The 17,530-nt window shown below is 46.1% G+C and overlaps 1 long non-coding RNA gene across 4 annotated transcripts; it reads right to left on the reverse strand.

Moving 5' to 3' along the window:
* Window positions 1-10,410: 10,410 nt before the first annotated feature.
* On the reverse strand, window positions 10,411-17,418 carry LOC119853313. 4 transcript variants are annotated; one of them, XR_006280192.1, is made up of 3 exons: window positions 17,236-17,418; window positions 12,946-13,045; window positions 10,411-11,348 (listed from the first exon to the last, which is right to left on the reverse strand). It is a non-coding gene; the product is annotated as an uncharacterized LOC119853313 (long non-coding RNA). The 4 variants fall into 4 exon arrangements; XR_006280193.1 differs by having other exon boundaries at window positions 12,925-13,045; XR_006280191.1 differs by having other exon boundaries at window positions 10,411-10,679; window positions 11,151-13,045.
* Between the last annotated feature and the right edge of the window lie 112 nt (window positions 17,419-17,530).

Genomic DNA, 17,530 nt, shown 5'->3' on the forward strand with positions numbered 1-17,530 from the left:
TCACAGGGGGGTCATGTGGGATATTGTAAAGCATTTTAAGACTTTCAGATCACGCCCTGGATATTTTCAGGACCGAGGTGACAATATGATGGAAGGATAATGTCACCATGTTTCAACACAACAGCACTATACCGGTGGACAAAGCTGAATGACAAGTGGCATGCACAGCACATCCAGAGCTCTCAGGGCAAATGTAATGGTGGTGACAAGTGGCATGCACAGCACATCTAGAGCTCTCAGGGCAAATGTAATGGTGCCCGTGGGGCAGAAAAACCACAGCAGCATTACCACTGATTTATGAAACAGAAGTTTGTGACCGAGTCTGAAAGTCACCTGAGCTCTGGTGTTTGGGAGGATCAGCTCTAAAGTTCACTCTGCAGTATCCTCTGCGATGTATACATAGCCCAGACTAGTGGCGTCTGAAAGAAAGAGTGAAACCGACACATAAAGGCATCAGCAGAGCCAATTTACAGTAGTTAAGTATTGTAGTGTATCTGGTACAGAACAGGCTAGGGACTTCCCACCATACCCTTCTGCCCTTCAGAGCTGTCTCTGTCCAGGCTGTTGCTGCTGTTTATTTTCACTGATAGCTGGACACCCCTGATCAATGGACCAGAAAGTTTCTAACTGATCATAGGTTTCAGAGTAGCAGCCGTGTTAGTCTGTATTCGCAAAAAGAAAAGGAGTACCGGTGGCACCAGTCTCTAAGGTGCCACCGGTACTCCTTTTCTTTTAACTGATCATAAAGTTTGTTGCACTCAGTGCTGCAGCTCCTGAGCATTTCCGTGCAGTGTCCACGTCTTGTGAATTATCAGGAGCTTTGAGGGTTGTGTGGTGAGAAAATCAGGGCAGGAATCTGATTCATAGACGTTTCAGGGGAACTTGCTGCAAGCGGGATCATTTATATTTTCCAAGAAGAATCTGACTGATCAAGAGCTCAACCCGACCAATGATGTCGAATTATAGGAGATTTAGTGAGGAGATGGAAACGCTTTGCAGAGAACCAAGAGTGGCCAGAGGGAGACCTTTTAACCATTTCCTATGATAAGTCTGTTTTCACACCATCCATGGAATAGACCAGGGGCTTTTCAAGCACTTTTGGAATCCACTCCGGGAACAGTCTGTGTCCAGATGAAGGGCCATCTCTGTTGTCAAGGGACCATACTAGATGATCAGGTGTGTATCAGGTGCTGCTTCCTGGATGGAATACAGTGCTGTGCTCTGAGTAAAGCAGCTTGAAGAACATGGCAAGTCTTTTCTCACTGAACAGTTTTTTTAAAGGTTGTACTTTTAAAAAATGTAAGTGAAAAATTTACATTTTTTGGATGAAAAATTGAAAGCTAGAAATTTTGCTATAGAATTAAAAAAAAGATTATTTTTTGAAACTTGCTATAAAAAATACTTGCTATTTCTCCCTTCTCCCCTTTCCTTCCTTTTCACTTTTCCTCCTATTTGAAAATGGACAGAAGGATCAAGAAATGGGGGGGGTCCCAAACCCTGAAATAAAACCCCAAATTTCATGAGTGAACTTTTTCATTCAGAAAAAAGGCCACTTTTTTGTTAGAAAAAAAATCTCGCATGTATAATTCAGACCAGCTGTGGGTCCTGATCTTTGTTACTAACCTGGCCAGCCACTTAGTAACTCTACAGTTACAGAAAATAGTTTTGCCATGGGGAGCTAAGTACTTCCATTAAGAAGCGGTGTGTATAATGTCCTCAAAGGGGAGTCAATCAACACATTCTAGTGCCAGAAAACAGGGCTAACCATGAGACTGCCTGCAGCCCAGATTGGTTGACATAAAGAGGTTCTTTTTCAACTATGATGATAACATTCTGTGAAACATATCAATTTTAAAATATAAGGAGCAGGTCCTAGAGCAGGGGTAGGCAACTGATGACACTCGTGCCAAAGGCGGCATGTGAGCTGATTTTCAGTGGCACTCACACTGCCTGGGTCCTGGCCACCGGTCCTAGGGGCTCCACTGATGGCCTGGGGTACTGGCTGCTGGCCCCCTGCCAGCTGGGATTCCATCCGCTGGCCCTGCTCAGCATGCTGTTGGCACCAGGTCCCGGCCACTGGTCCCAGGGGCTCCATTGGTGGCCTGGGGTACTGGCCGCCAGCCCAGGGCTCTGCAGCCACCCCCAGCTGTGGCCCACTGGTCCCAGCCTCGGGCAGTGAGGGGTGCAGACAGGGACAAAAGGGGGCACAGCTCAGCACTCCCACCTTAAAAATTGTTCCAGCGCCACTATGCTGGGATATTTTTAAGGCCTGATTTGCTACTTACATCACTATCACGCCATGTGGAACAGCGTGCTGCGTTTGACATTGAGATTAGAATGTACATGCATGAACTGGAATCAGAATTTTCTGACAGATTTCAAGATTTCCAGCGATTTGGCCCAATGCTTTCTTTTCTAATTAAACCTGAAAAGTTAAACGAAAGCGACTTGGATTTGTCTGTATTTCAGTGGATGGGTGTTGAAGATTTCAAAATGCAGCTCATTCAGTTAAAAAGCTCAGAATTGTGGCCATCAAAGTTTGGAGATCTGCGGAGTGCACTTGAAGCTACTGAGAGAGATCATGGGGCCTCTATTCTGACCTGCTGGACGTCCCTGCCAGTGAAATTAACTGTTTGAAGAAAATTGCTTTTGCAATGCTTTCAGCATTTGGATCCACATACCTGTGTGAACAGGTATTTTCACACATGAAATCTGTCCTCTTTCCCTCTCGGAGCCAGTTAACAACTGATCACTCAAAAGCCTTTGTGCAGCTTAAAGTATCCAAATACGTGCCAGACATTGGAAAACTCAGCAAGGAAAATCAAGGGCAAGGATCACACTAAACTGATAAGACCTGTATTTTAATTTAATTTTAAATGAAGCTTCTTAAACATTTTAAAAACCTTATTTACTTTACATACAACAATAGTTTACAGAGTAGCAGCCGTGTTAGTCTGTATCTGCAAAAAGAAAAGGAGGACTTGTGGCACCTTAGAGACTAACAAATTTATTTGAGCAAATACATTTGTTAGTCTCTAAGGTGCCACAAGTCCTCCTTTTCTTTTAACAATAGTTTAGTTATATATTATAGACTTAGAGAAAGAGACCTTCTAAAAACGTTAAAATGTATTACTGGCAGCAAAACCTTAAATTAGAGTGCATCAATGAAGACTCGGCACACCACTTCTGAAAGGTTGCCGACCCCTATCCTAGAGTTATGTACAATAGAGAATTCTCTACCAGTAGCGGCTGCTGCCATCACATGTATATGGCAATTCCTACCTTAGTTAGTGACTGGTAGCAGGGCAGGCTCCAGGCCCCAGCGTTCCAAAAAGGTGCTTGGAGCGGCAGATTGAAAGGGGCGGCCGTTCCTCCGGCTGCGGCGGCAATTTGGTGGCAGCTTCCCTGTTCCACCCACCACACGGCAAATCGGCGGCATCTTCTCCCCTTTGCCAGCCGCGGTGGCAAATCGGTGGCAGCTTCTTCGTCTGCCGTCTGCTTCTTCGTCGGCAATTTTTTTCACTGCTTGGGGTGGCAAAAACTGTAGAGCCAGCCCTGACTGGTAGTTGGTGGAGGGATCAGGTAGACATATAGCCATTCTACTAACCCGGAGATGGATTCTATGACAAAGCAATCATATGGTGTTTGCAGTTTGTCAGTGTAACTGGCGCTAACCTTCCTATATGCTCCCTGACAAGCTGCTGTTTCTACTCAGTGGCTAAATCTTTCATCCATTTAGCTTGAATTTTGGTTATTCGTTTAGGAAGAATCTTCTAGCTCCATGACAGTTCATTTGCCTAGAGAGGGCATGAATATCGTTTCAGCTGTAGAGTTCTATTTTTCAGTGCTATCTTTAAAGGGCAAGGCTTGGAAGCTCTGACAGTTGTACATAGTGGAAGTAATTTAGCCTTCAAGGGGTGGAATTCTTTTTTTAAGCTCTTCATGTAATCTTTGTTATTGCTAAAGAGATCCCTACCCAGGAGCAACTGGGTCCAAACTGATGCTGAACTATAAATAACTAGAGAAGCTGGGGCCGTTCTTTATAGAGCCAGAGTGGTTGCCAGATGCAGTTGACTTCAGATGCTTGTCTAAGTGTGAATGCCTTTGCTTGCATTTCACCTGATATGTATCATAGAATGGAGGCCTGATTTAGAGCAGCATTTCTCAAAGGCAGCCACCATGACCACCAGGGGTTTTTCTTGTGGCCACAGCCCCCTGGACTGTGGGGGGGAGGGGTGCAAAGCAGCAGCCCCTCCCCCGTCCTGTTGTTCCTGGATGCACTACCTTGGTGCTGGTTACTGGGGCCACTAGCAGGGGTTGGGCCCTGCCCCACTCTGGAGACTCCTGGGCTGGAGCAGCAGGTAGCCAGTGAGTTCCCCATCTTCCCAGGGGCAGTGGAGCTCAGGCTTTGGGCTTCAGCCCTGGGGTAGCAGGGTAGCTGGCTTTGCCCACGGGGCTTTGGGCTCTAGCACTGTTCCGACTGCGTCCCCGGATTCCGTCCCAGGGCCGTGGGGCCTCAGGCTCCGGCCGCCCATCCAGAGCTTGTTCCCAGGTTTGCCAGGACTGAGTAAGTCTGCTGTGAAAAGTGATACTTGTATGTTTGTTAATATTAATTTTCACAACAGACTTACTAGTGAGCAATATGTAAATGAACGTGTATCTGCGCATATTTCTTTGTTTTTCCTAAAGCTAAGTAAGTATTTTAGGAAAGAGTGTGAGAGTGGCCACCAGCAAGAGTTGGTGGCCACACTCTGAGACTACCAAATAATTTGTCCAGAGAACCCCTGATTTAGAGTGTTCCACTAAAGGGGCCGAACATAACAACACTGGCTTGCAGAGATCCCAGTCAAAACTGGGACCCCATTCAGGGGCGCTGCAACAATTTGTATAGTGGGGGTGCTGAGAGCCATTGAACCAAACTGTACATCCTGTATATGATTGAAACCACATCAAGCTAGGAGGTGCTGCCACACCCCAGCACCCCTAGTTCCACCACTTATGACCCCATTCTGCTAGATGCTGTACAAACACATAGTAAGGGACAATACCTGCCTTGAAAATTTTCATTGTAAATAGATAAGACAGGGAAAGGGTGGGAGGGGAAACAGAGAAGTGATTTGCCTAAAGTCACACAGCAGGTCAGTAGCAGAACCAGGGATAACACCTAGGCCTCCGGAATCTCAAGTGTAACACCAGATCCACTAAACCATACTTACTCTCTAATGAGCACTTCTACTTCACTTGTCAGAGTGAAGTGTACAGGGTGATATCGAGGTATCAGATGTTGGAGTCATGTCACTAACAAGGAAAGCTGAAATTTGGAGCGTGTGAGGCTGTTCAGTGGGTACGGTATCTAGGCAAGAGTGCTGATTGCCTAGTGTAAAGGATAATAGCTGATTCAAGTCTCTTCAACCACATAACAATACCAGTGAGAGTCCTGAGTGGTGAACATCATTTTTCTACTAAATGAATAATCTTATCCCAACACTGTGGTTCGAAAGTAAAGTTCAAAGAGTAGATACAATCTTGCATTACCACTTATGCTGAGATAGTTTTCTTGGAAGAAAAAAATAGGTCATTAGAATATAGGGCAGGGAGAGGCTAGGACTGACCTGTGGTCTGGAAGACTGGCTGGGTTCTGAGAGTCATCCAAGGGATTTAGCTAGGTTTGAGTACTCCACTACTAGATCAACAACATACAGCGAAGTGTGTTATATTACTGGTATATATAGTGGTTATAGTTATATAATATAGTAGTATATAGTTTTATTACTGGTATATATAGTGGATATATTACTGGTATACCTGGGAGGAGGGGCTTTGTTGTATTAGCATAGTTCAGGCCTGTGTTGCTAGAGGGAAAAGAACAAGGGAAAATGGAAGGCTTCTCCGGTGCCTCTGGGCTGATGAATTTTGGGGAAAAGATTGTGACTCGTTTTGGTTACGCTTTGTGGGTAGTTGTGAAGGATTTGGAATCCTCTCATTATGTAGGGAAAAGGCTTCTTGTTTTGCCGGGCTGGGAATATTTTCAGCCAGATTAAAATACAGGCCATTTACTACAGAGGCCAGGATGCTTTGTGGATTCCCAAAACTCTCGCCAGGTCCCCAGACTATTGGTCCCAAACTCTAGCTTACAGTGTGTGATCAGTGAACACTATAACAGACCACGCATGGTATCCCTGCACCCTTCTTTTGAGTTGAATTCTGCATTGCTCCACAAGACATTATGTAATCCTGTCCCTCACTTCCAAGGGTGTGACAGGGGAAGGACAGATGGGCAGCGCTTATGCAATAGAAAGAGGAAAGATGATCTTTGGCAGGGACTATGCAAAGGTCATATTGTAGTCAGCATGCGTCATCAGGGCTTTCAATGGCTCATATGTTTGTAGGTTAAGTGGGACAACAGTGACTCTGCGGAAGAGAAAAACTAGTTTAGGGAACCAACCCAAAGCAGACTCTTATGCAAGAGTCTGCAGCTTCCAACGGATTGTTACATTCACACTCACTTCACCTCTTTGTCCCTAACACTTGTGCCATTGAATTTATTTTTAAATATTGCTCTCTGTAACCAGCTGAAAGATGGGCTAAGCAGCCAGAAATAAAGGGAACACTGCACTGCTTTGGTTTGTTTTTCTGTTATCCTGTCAGGTGTAAAAGGCCACCTGGCTTCAGAGTCAGAAATGCATATAGAAAGGAGCGATGATGCATTAAATACTTGCAGTGAAGCACACCTGGAGGCATATCACCCTTGGGTTCTCAGGGCGAGCGGCCATCAAGCCACAGGACACTATGTATTTAGTCTCCCCCAGCCCTCCGCCCTCTGCAGAGCCCATCAGTAGTCATTCTCCAAATCTCCAGCAAACCCATATGATTATTAGACAAGGCAGATAGACTGCAGTCAGCTGGACAGGGAAAAATCACCCTATCTAAGGAGTGCACCAGGATGTAGGAGGGAAGGATTGCAGGATTGTATTATTGCAGTCCCATTTCCCAAAACTGTAAACGAAATAATACATTGTTTGTAACAGTTCCTGAAATGAAAGCAGCACCGCAGAACAGCCACTAAAAAATAACTTTGCATCCCGCAGCATCCTTCTCGGTAAACGTGAGACTTTAGTCACAAATAGATTGTCTTTCTCTCAGGTTCTCTAGCTTCCACACTTACTAATATGTTCTCTGTTTATCTGGGCTTGGGTAGTTCCAGCTGCCAATTTTTGTCTCCCTTAAGCTGGAGGGACCATTTCCAAGGCGGAAAGGACAGCTCAATCTCCATTCTCATTGCTGAGATTGCTAACTGTGCTATGTTTACTTGCCCACTAGGAAGTGGAGTAACTCATTTTATACTGGTGGAAATAGCCTACCTTGCTTGTCACCATGAAAGGTTTTCCTCCTTTCCCCCCCCTGCTGCTGGTGATGGCTTATCTTAAGTGATCACTCTCCTTACATTGTGTATGATAAACCCATTGTTTCATGTTCTCTGTGTGTGTATATCAATCTTCCCTGTTTTTTCCACCAAATGCATCCGATGAAGTGAGCTGTAGCTCACAAAAGCTTATGCTCTAATAAATTTGTTAGTCTCTAAGGTGCCACAAGTTCTCCTTTTCTTTTTGCGAATACAGACTAACACGGCTGCTACTCTGAAACCTGTCATTTTATACTAGTCTCCCAATACCAATCAGCCACCAGATGGCAGCAGCATCACCATCAACCAGGTTATAGGTCAGACCTGAACTGGTAATCTAGAGCCGTGGTTCTCAACCAGGGGTCCGGGGCTTCAGTGAGGGGCTGCTAGCAGGTTTCAGGGGGTCTGCCAAGCAGGGCCAGTGTTAGACTTGCTGGGGCCCAGGGCAGAAATCTAAAGCCCGATCGCATGGGGCTGAAGCCCAGGTCCCTGAGCCCCGCGACCCAGGGCTGAAGCTGAAGCCTGAGCAACGTAGCTTTGTGGGGGCCCTTGTTGCATGGGGCCCTGGGCAATTGCCCTGCTTGCTACCCCTAATGCTGGCCCTGGCTTTTATATGCAGAAAACTAGTTGTTGTAGCACAGGTGGGTTGTGGAGTTTTTATAGCATATTGGGGTCGGCCTCGGCAAGAAAAAGGTTTAGAACCCTTGATCTGGAGGAGGAGGAAAATCTCTATGAGCCAAAGCTAACTCCTTGAGCCAGCCCATCCCCACACTCCCTAGTCACTACCTCCACTAGCCCTGAGATAATAGATTTTAATAGCATCATTGTCCACTGGTTGGTCTTGTGGTGTTACAACTCTTTCTGAGGCACTATTTCTTCTCCATGATACTAAAGATGCTACTTCTGTATCCCTTAGTTCCAGTCTGAAACCTCTTCCATCTTGGTTTTAAACAGCATTAAGTAAACGTTGCCACCTGTACGATTGCCACATTGCTCTGAGCAATGTGTGTTACAAGCCTGTGATGACAAATGATGACTTCTTAGGGAGGAATCAAAAACCCCACAAGCTGGACACACCTGATTCCTTTGAGAGCCAGGCATCTTGTTCCACCTGTGATCAAAAAGCACCTTGCATTTGCTACCGGCACTCTGCCTAGGAAATAATAGATCTTTGGCTTTCTTTTTCTTCTGTTTTCTGACTGGTGTTAATACTTTGGTATGTATTTTTCCATTTTTATAGTGCCTCTCATAGACAAACTCCAGGTGCTCCAAAAAATGATACTGAAAAATACAAAAATAATCCAAACCTACATAGGCAAAAACAAACAGTAACAACAACAACAATACATCACCTCCTGTCCAAAACAAACAACTAAAATATGACTTATAGAAGACCTGCATAAGTGATTAGGCCTTACAATAGATCTATTTAATATAATGTCTCTACAGGTACCATCATGTCTCCTTCCACTGGCTGGCCCCTCCAACTTAAACAGCCTCTACTTACAGTGAAAGAAGTCACTTTTTTAGCATGGGAAGGGCTTGTGTTTTGGGGGCTGAAGGTCTCATGTTTTCTCCCTGCTAACGACTGTGGTGTCTACACGTGTGCAGCTACAATTCATTATACCTACGCGGCCAACAAACTTGCATTCTGTTGGACCAAAGAGGGGAGGATGTTCCAGAGGTGGGGGTCTTGCTGAGAACAACCTGCTGCCGCTCACAGGTTGTATAGATCTACAGACTGTTGTCTTAGTCATTCACCACTTATGTCCCTCACAAGCCCTATTTTGAAGACTTAAGTGGTTCTAGGTCTTGAGCTGGCCCACTGCACAGGGGTGAATTTCAACTAGAGAAAGGTCCCAAAACATGAAAGCCCTTCCAGGGCAGAATTGGTAGTTTGAATGGATCACTACCTGAGTGTTGTATCATTGATACTGTGTGTATGCCATCTTTTTGTCATGAAAACCCATAACAACTGGAACTGCAACATCCTAGGAATTGGCACAAGCCCTGCTACATGGACTCCAATTTGTATAGCAGGAACTATAATCACAATGAGACGTGCCCGGGCCATCAGGCATCCCAGGGGATTTCAGTCACCTGTTTACAAAGTGTTTTGAGTTGCAGCTGTTTCACTGCTGTGACGTCTCAGGAGGTGGGGGCAGTGTGAAAGGATGTTGTTCCTCGTACTCTTTGCTGGGCCATCAGAATTGGGAAACGGGTGTTTAAAAATTGCGCAAGGAAACTGGCAATCGCTGCCTTTGTTTTTCCCCCTTAAATCTGAGTGACTTCTGTGTTAGTGAGAGGTAACAGACCCAGAGACTGACATTCCATACTCAATAAACAGAGAACAGGCAAAGCATGGGCAGTGCAAATGTACGGCTGCCCCACTCCTGATTTGGAGGGATCCACTCTAGGGCTGAGTGGGGAAGGTCTACCAGGTCCATTCAATCATTGGCTTTGCTGTTCATGTTGTCAGAAAGAGATCAAAGATAGTTTTTGTGATGTGAACATCTTTAAGAACTGGATTGAGAACAATCACCAGCTCCTTTCAAACAGGCCAATGAACAGCCATCAGCTGAAAATGACTTTTGGTAACTATCAACCTGACTCAAATTGATCTAACAATTTAAAGGGCTCTCTCTATCATTAACCTTGCCTGTCCAGCCTGGCTTTAATAATAACGATAGTGAGTTAATTCTCACCTTCTTCTCCCAGCCTGGCTGTGCTGGGATACTGGATGCAGATATGCAGAAAGAATTCCAAAACCCAGTTAGTATCTGGATCCGTGATTTGTACAATGGTGTCTGTGTGTGCTTAGCAGTGCTAAGAGAAGGATCCTGCTAAGTTGTAACAAGCACAGAGAGGGGAGAACATAAGGGACCTGCAGGAGATGATATTACGCATCACCTGAGCTGCAAGCATTTGGCTGGGTTAGTTGTTTGCTTGTTTTTGTGGGAAACCCATAGGATTGGTGGAGCTTTTGCAAGGATTGAGGATGCTGATCGTTTGTTTCCAATATTTATTTAGCAAGATATTGTAACTGACAGTCACTCGTATAAAATATAGTGCCAAGCCAATATTTACAATGCTCTGCAGATATATTTAGCTTGCCGACCCTCTCCCTATTGCTTTTTCCAAATGATGATTCACCTCAACTGTCATGTGCAGGTGAAGCATTGCCTCTGCCAATACTGCAGGTGAGTCCCTTGCCTTCTTAGACTGTGCCAGAATCTAGCCACACTCTCTTGGCAAAGAATGAAGATCCAGTCATTTACTGAAAGCAAAATGGGGTGAAACAAAAGGCAACGGTCAGTTAGATCACAACATGACAATTCATTGCGTCTCTAGCTAACAAAAAAAAGTTTGATTCTGAATAACACTGATTTATTGGGCGCTGGCAGCTTTTCCTCTGTAGCCATGAGTGACTTCTCTTTTAAAATAGTCCCAGAATTATCTGGACTGGTGCTACAGTTCATCAGACTTGTTTTCTCTAGGCAACATCGAAAGAGAACTTTGTATTTGCATAACACATCTCCAAAGATCTCACAGTGCTGTACTACTAGCTCTTACGTAGCACTTAATACAATTTACTTTGCCTGGGTGCTATAGTCTGTCTGTGCAGTCAGCTGCAGGCTCAAGGACTAAGCCTCACAGCATACCAGCAAAATAAATATTATCACCCCTGTTTTACAGCTGGGGAGAGAAACTGAGGCAGAGAGCCATTAAGTAACTTGTTCAAACTCACACAGTGAATCAGGGTCAGAGCTGGGAACAGAACCCAAGTTCCTGACTCCATCGCTTTTGCTCCAGACAATAGAGAACACTTCCTCTCTCTCAGGTTATCAGTGACAGCTGCCATGCTAGATGTGTTATGCTCTCACCACCTTGCCATACAGGAAAGTTTTCAACCCCGTGTTTTTCGCTGATGCCTGTATAAAGCTGTCTAAAGAAGATAAAAGAGGAAGGTGAGGAATGCTGAATTCTAGTCTAATCTATATTTATATGGCCCTTGTTGCTGCAAAGCAGAAAAAATGTCACTGGAACAATTTTTTTGGCCACCAGACAGGATATTTAAAAGACCCAGTAAAAACTCTGTTTGATGGTAACTTTGTACAAATATTTAATTCAAAAACTGTCTTTAATGTTGCTTTTGTGCCTGGCAGTTAAATCGGGAGTCTGGCAAACTGATCCCTTTTCAGTTGTGTTATTTTGACTGAAGCAGCAAAGGGGATCAAAGAGGAGAAATCCAACAATAATAGCATTTTATCATCCTGAATATTTTGCTCTCTCTCACTCTGATATTCGCAGGCAAACGATTATGGGGCTAATGGATTTGTATTTCTGAAGTACTAAGACTACAAATCAGAACATTTGTAGCATTAAAAAATAATTTGGTATAACTGAATTGAAACAAGGAACATGTCAACCGAAATCAAGGGTGCCTCTCAACACACAAAGCAGTGCTTTCCCAGAGAGGATGTCATGTTACTCCAGTCTTTTTACTGTGAGCCATTTGTTTTCATGCCACATAATATCACATTAACTGGATGTTATTATGCATTCTATCTTAGTCTTGTTAGCTTGCTTTCAGCATGTCAAGCTGACATATTTTTGTTGCACAGTTAATTGCTGAATACTCAAGGACTTTAATCCTATATCAACAGTTTATCTGACTAGCAGAGAAAATAAGTGCTGGATCCATTGTCAATTCTTTTAAGTATAATATCCTCCTGACTTACAGTTTATTACCCAAGAGGGTAGGAGAACATGAAATGTCCCTTGTTATTTATTTAAAAATTTTGCTATTGCACACAGCAACATTGCATCTGAGCACCTCCCAAGTATTAATGGATGTAGCTTCATAACATCTCTGTAACACAAGCATCTATTAGTGTCTCTGTCCTATAAAGAAGGAAACTGAGGCACCCAGAGGCTCAGGGATGTGTCTAAGGTCACATATGTCTGAAGCAGAGAAAGGAAAAGAACCCAGGTCTCCTGATTTGTGATCCACTGCTTTAAGCACAGGATCATTCTTCCTCTCATGCTCATGCATAGGAATTGCTACTGTATGTGTTACACCCTGACCAGGTGCCGCTCTGTATAGACATTGCGAGTCTATTGCGAGTAGATCCAGTCGCTGAGTCCTATGTGCTCCTAAGCCAACTGAGTCTAGGTGGAGCCTAGTTACTGTTTCTAGCTCTGAAATTCCAGGACATACTCACAGGCTCAAATCTCTAGTCCAATGCCCTTCTTTGGGACATGATGGCATCCGTCGCCCTATGCCCCAAAACCAGTGCCTCAGACCTCCCAACCCCCTTAGTTGCTTACACGTGCTCCTCCAGAGTTCTATCTAGATGTGAGCCCTCTGCCTTCTCATTTAACCCCGTACAGGGACAATGGGGCAGAAAAGCAAGCAATATAGGCTTAGCAAAGGAATTTCTTAACCACAGCCACTTTAGTCTTTAAATGCACTAAAGCATTACAGAACTTTGAGAAATAATAAAAGTCAAGAGATGTACCCTCCAATAGTCTGATCTCACCTATTTGGTGAGTTCTGTCAGCATTTCAGGCTAGGCAGTGTCTCTCCGGCCTTCCATCTCTCTCCAGCCTCTTCTTGCATGCGGCGATAGATGACTCCCACTTTTCAGAGAAGAGAAACCCCTTCTTAAATACAGTCTCTCTCCCTTTGGCCATGTGGCCAGCAGGCTGAGAAGCAGCAGAACCCCCGGCCATGCTGGCACCCCAATGTAGAAAATCCATTGTTCTATGGGGTTGGGCCACTAGTTAACAGACAATTCAACTTGATGGTCCTAGATTGCTCTGTGATGGCTTCTGAGTCATAGTCCTTCAATCAGGTGTCAAGCATCTTTCCTGGGCATGCTAACTATCTAGAATACCTCATAATAACCCTGCCTTTGGTTCTTCAACCCATATCACAAAATGGCATTCCTTCTACAAAATGGAATTTTTAATTTGAACCAGATATATCCCACTCTGTGATAGAGTGTACCTGTTAAGAGTTATTTTGATATTACCATTGATAGTTGTATTACTGTTCTTATTTGTATTGCTGTAGGGCCAAAGGGCCTCAAACAGGGATCTGGATTCCCCCGTGCCAGAGGTCTGAAACACACGATCCACGGGGTTATTTTCTGTGGCCGCCAGCTCCCCGTGGCACCCCTGCCCCTCCAGCATTTACCTAGAGCGGCTCCGGCCTGGCGCGCACCGAGGGCAGGGCAGGCTCCCTGCCTGCCTGCCTGCCCTGCCCCCGTGCCGCTCCAGGAAGCAGCCGGGACACAGGGGAGGAGGGGGTACAGGGGTTTGTGTGTTACCCTGGCCGCTCCTCCAGGTACCTCCCTCGAAGCTCCCATTGGCCGGAAACGGGGAACTGGAGGAGCAGCCAGGCAACACACAGACCCCTTTGCCCTTCCTCCCCCCGCCGCTTCCCGGAGTGGCGCGGGGGCAGGGCAGACAGGCAGGGAGCCTGCCCTGCCCCCGGTGCGTGCCAGGCCAGACCTGCCCCCCAAACTCCTCCTGCAGCCAAACCCCTGTCCTAGGCCCCCTGCTGCACCCCACATCCCTCCTGCACCCCGACCCTCTGCCCTAAGCCCCCTGCTGCACCCCAACCCCCTGCCCTGAGTTCCCTGCCACACCCTGCACCCCTCCTGCACCCCCTGGGGGCAGGGAGGGAGCAGAGTTGGGGTGGGGATTTCAGGGAAGGGGTTGGAATGGGGGCAGGGAAGGGGTGGGAAGAGGGAGGGCAGGGCCTCATGGAAGGGGTGGAGTGGGGGTGGAGGCAGGGCAGTGGGGGGATGGTCAGAGGTGCAGCCCTCGGGCCAATGTACTAGTCCTCATGTGGCCCTCGTGGTCATTTGAGTTTGAGATCCCTGTGCTATACAAACATATGGCTCTGACAGTCTCTGTCTGATAGCTCACAATCTCCTTCTATAGCAATTTGCAACAATTAGATGAAAGAGATAAACAATGAATATGCAAAGGACAAGGCAAAATTCAAACATGTTTGTTTTGTATAACATGCAGTACTCTGAGCTTGCCACATGCCCAACTACAGGCAAATTTAGCCAGCAAATTTAGTGTAATCATGCACAACTTCCATTGACTTCAGCTGGAATTGCATCTCCTTATGACAAGGCTGAATTTAGTCCTGTATCTTTCATTAGAATTCTAGCAATTGAATGGGGGTGCCCAAGTTATAAGAAGAAATTCTTTTAGTCACATATATAAAATTGCCAGGTTTCCAAGGTTTGCAGCCACAGTCCTAGTCATGGGCAATCAGCACCTGCTCCTGTGAAGTGCTGAGCACTGAGTGAGCTCAGCACCTCACAAGAAACAACAGGTCTGTTCAGTCAGCTGGTAGGAGTCCCTGTTCCTGGGATGTAGGACTATTACAAAGCAAGCATTTTAGAGGATGCAGGTAACAAAAGCACCTTTACACTGCACCTTAAATTGAGCTGAGGTTATTAAATGCATCTCAAATCACTTTAGCCCTGACCTTGAGGTCTTTACAGGCCAGAGAGAAGATCAATTTCCACACATTATTCACTCCTTAATTTATTGACCCACAGCCAGCAACAGTGCCTTTTATTTATTTATACATTTTAACATAACAAGAGGTTCCTATCTGAACTCTCTAGGCCACTCTGAAAAATACTCAAGAAAGAGCAATCCTATAACATATCAGGAAACTAAACAACCAGACAATACATGAAGCATTGACAATTGCGGTGATGGGGTAACCCACTGGGTGTTACGTGTCCCCTTCTGTGCCTGATCAACAGAGGAAATGGGCCTGTTACAACTCTCAGCTCTTTAGCTCCAGCTGTAGGGACTTGGGCCCAGGCCCCCAGTTCAATCCCTGGTGTCAGCCACAATGGCAGCTGCAATGTAAGTTGGAGTTTGTCTGGGATTCAAACTGCTGTGGGCTTCTTTTGCCCAGAGGATGTACGTAACATGCACTGGCCAGCATCTTGACCGACGGAGCTTGTTCCACATACCTGCACGCAACTCCTACGGCAGTTTGAATTAAGACTGAATCCCCATTTATGTGGGAACTGATACTGCAGACCTCCAGAGTTGAAAGCATGAGTCTGTACAGCTTGAGCTAAGGAGCTAGGTTCTGTAACAGCCCCATATCCCTGTGGATAAGGGACACGATACACCCGCTGACCAGTGGGTTACAATGCCTGAGATCACTCTGAATCAGATCACAGAGGCTCCAGGTTGCCATCTCGCAATAACAGCTGTTAGTCACTAGAGACCTGGCATAGATTCAGACTAGCAGCCTAGTGCCATTACTCTGTTATTAGTTCCTTGAGTCATAACGTTCCTCAATTATATAGAAATGTTCATATTGTTTTCATATTCTTGCTCGTATTTATTGTGCAAGTCATTTAAAAAAACTGAAGTGAAATAATTAATCTCCCCTTTGGGTCTGTTGTGTCTTCAACTGGCAGCAAATGTAGTGAACCCAGCCTATGGAACTCTTCAGAACCAGCCATTCTATGTACCTCCATCTCATCAACTCCATCTCATTTCAAATCTCCTCTGAAAGTATTCCACATCTCCCTTGCCTATGCCTGTTATTTTCACTCTGCAGCTACAACTGTATTATTTATGATCTAGACTGGGATCTTCAGAGGGGCCTAAAGGGCTCTAGCACTCAACTCCCATTGAATTGCAATTAATGCCCTTTGGCTCCTTTGAAAATCCCAATTTAACCCTGCATAGCCTTGGGTAAGGCTTGTATAGTACAGCATAATGTACTATACTGTACTTCTTTTTTGGACACGAGAGATTTGTTATATCATCAGTCAAAAGGGTCTATGTTTAAAGCCGTATTGCTAAACACAAGCATTCAAAAACGATGAGTTAGGCCCCAAAAATAACAAGTTCAACTTAAACATTGTGAGATTAAAACAAAGCAAAAACTCTAGGTTTTTTTTTAATTTATTTTTTGAGGCTTGGGGGAGGGTGTCACATTTTTAAGCTTTTCACCGCTACCATGAGAGCCAGAAGTTGCTTCTATTTTTTTTTTAAATGAAAGCTGAGCTTCTCATGTAATCACAGGACTCCAGTAGCTGCAGCTTTTAGAAAAACACCAAGTATTGCAAGGTTTGGCAGCCCTGTATGGGAATCAACAGCGATTTGTGAATGGTGGCTGAAGCAAGTATAAGTAAAGCACAGGGGACAGAACACATGGACTGTCCCAGCTCAGTAGCTGTGGCAGTCCCAGATCTTATTTCCGTGATGGGCTAGATTGGGGTGGGGAACCTTTTTTCTGTCCCAGGCCATTGACCCACAAAAAAAAAAAATCAATCGTGGACCACTCACCTGCCGGGGGCGGGGGTGCAAAGGCTCAAGGCTTCCCTCCCCGCCCCCACAGCAGGGCAGGAGAGGAGCCAGCCCTCGGGGTTCCAGCCCTGCAGGGGGGTGCAGAGGCTCGGGGCTTCCCACCACAGCACAGCAAGCTTGCGCTCAGGGCTCCAGCCCTGTGGGGGAGCACCACAGGAAATTAACCAAAGGGCCAGATCCGGCCCGCAGGCCATAGGTTCCCCACCCCTGGACTCGATACAGGAGTTAGCAGGCCAGCTTCTTGTGGCCTGTTGGGCAGGTGAGCCTCAGTTATCAGAATGATCCCTCCTGGCCTTAGAAAAAATCTATTAATATTATACAGAAAATGTATTCCCGCCCTCTGGTGCGCTGGTTCTCCAGAAAGCTCGGCTGCTCCCAGGCCTTCCAAGGAGCTGGGCTCGCTGCATGGCCCTGCTCTCTTCCCCCAAGCCAGGCGGCATCTGTAAGGAGACGCTGACCTGCGTCCTCGACGGCGAGCGCCTTCATTGTGTCTGTCCAGCGCCGAGCACAGCGGGGTCCTAGCAGCGCCCAGGCCCAAGCCCCAGATAACTCACAAGGTGGAGCAGGACCCACGGCGCAAAGGCCTGGGCAGTTCCCGCCCTGCCCATTGGGCTGGAGGAGCGGGGATGTGGGGGCGTGGCCTTCCAGCAGTTACCGCGGCCGCCGCTGGGCTTGGCCGCGCCCGTGCGCGCGCTCAAAGGGCGGGGCTTTAGCGTCACCAGCCCCGCCCTCTCCGTCTGCCCGGCTCTCTAG

The sequence above is a fragment of the Dermochelys coriacea genome, chromosome 3, assembly GCF_009764565.3.
Source record: "Dermochelys coriacea isolate rDerCor1 chromosome 3, rDerCor1.pri.v4, whole genome shotgun sequence".
In the NCBI taxonomy this organism is placed as follows: Eukaryota; Metazoa; Chordata; order Testudines; family Dermochelyidae; genus Dermochelys; species Dermochelys coriacea.